This window comes from Gavialis gangeticus, unplaced genomic scaffold, assembly GCF_001723915.1.
Source record: "Gavialis gangeticus isolate Ggan-Ray unplaced genomic scaffold, GavGan_comp1, whole genome shotgun sequence".
Classification (NCBI taxonomy): domain Eukaryota; kingdom Metazoa; phylum Chordata; order Crocodylia; family Gavialidae; genus Gavialis; species Gavialis gangeticus.
In genome coordinates, this window is record NW_017729032.1 from 137,514,023 (window position 1) to 137,514,948 (window position 926).

Consider the following 926-nt stretch of genomic DNA (forward strand, 5'->3'; position numbering starts at 1 on the left):
CGGTTTGTCTCGTCCCCCCCCCCCCAAGAAAAGCAGTGCGCAGCGGGTCTGAGCGCGGGACAAAGACGCGGGGCGGCAGGGATCGCCCCTCTCTGCGCAGCCATCTGCTGTGCCTCCCCGCTGGGGGACAGCCAGAGCAGCGCGCACACACTGCCCCGGTTGTTCCGACCGCTTCCCGCGGCCACAGTGAGCGAGCTGCCTGGTGCTCCGCTACCCCCCCGGGCACAAGAGCTTCCGTCTGCTTGGCAGCTCCCCCACCCCACGCGCGCGTGTGTCACCGTGCCGCCAGCCCCCTCGCAGCCTGCCTGGTCCCTCTGCTCGCGCCCACCCAGCTGCCCACGGCTGCCTCTCCTGCCTGCGCACCCCCGCGCCGCAGCTTGTCGCACACACGCAGTAATACCCTGATATATAGATTCACGTCCACACACACGCGTGCCGGAGCTGCCCAAGCTCCCCTCAACCCACTCCCACCCCGCAGACCCCCTCACAACATCCGGGGAGGGGGAAGCTCAGTCCGCTGGGGGTGGGGGGGACGAGCCCATGAAATTAAAAAGTCTGCTGCGTGGATTATTATTATTTTTTAATCCTCATAAATGTCATCTCGAGTTATGAATGGCAGCTGGAGTAGCGGCGGACACGATTGTGCAGCCCTTCGGCTCGCCGCCTCTCCTCTCCTCAGGCGGGTTGTTCCCAGCTCTCCGCCTCGTATCATTTCTTGCTCTCTAGGGAGGGAGACAAAAAAAAGAGAGAGAGAGCCCAGACTTTGTGCGCCCCCCTCCCGCTGCCCTGCCCCCTTTGCTCGCCCTCCTCCCGGCCCCTTCACTAAGGGAGCCGTGGGTGCTGCAGTTTCTCATTAATTAGGGGCTTGGCCCCCTCCGCACACTCGTGCGGAGAGGAAACGCCACCTAGAGAGCGATGGGGGGGTG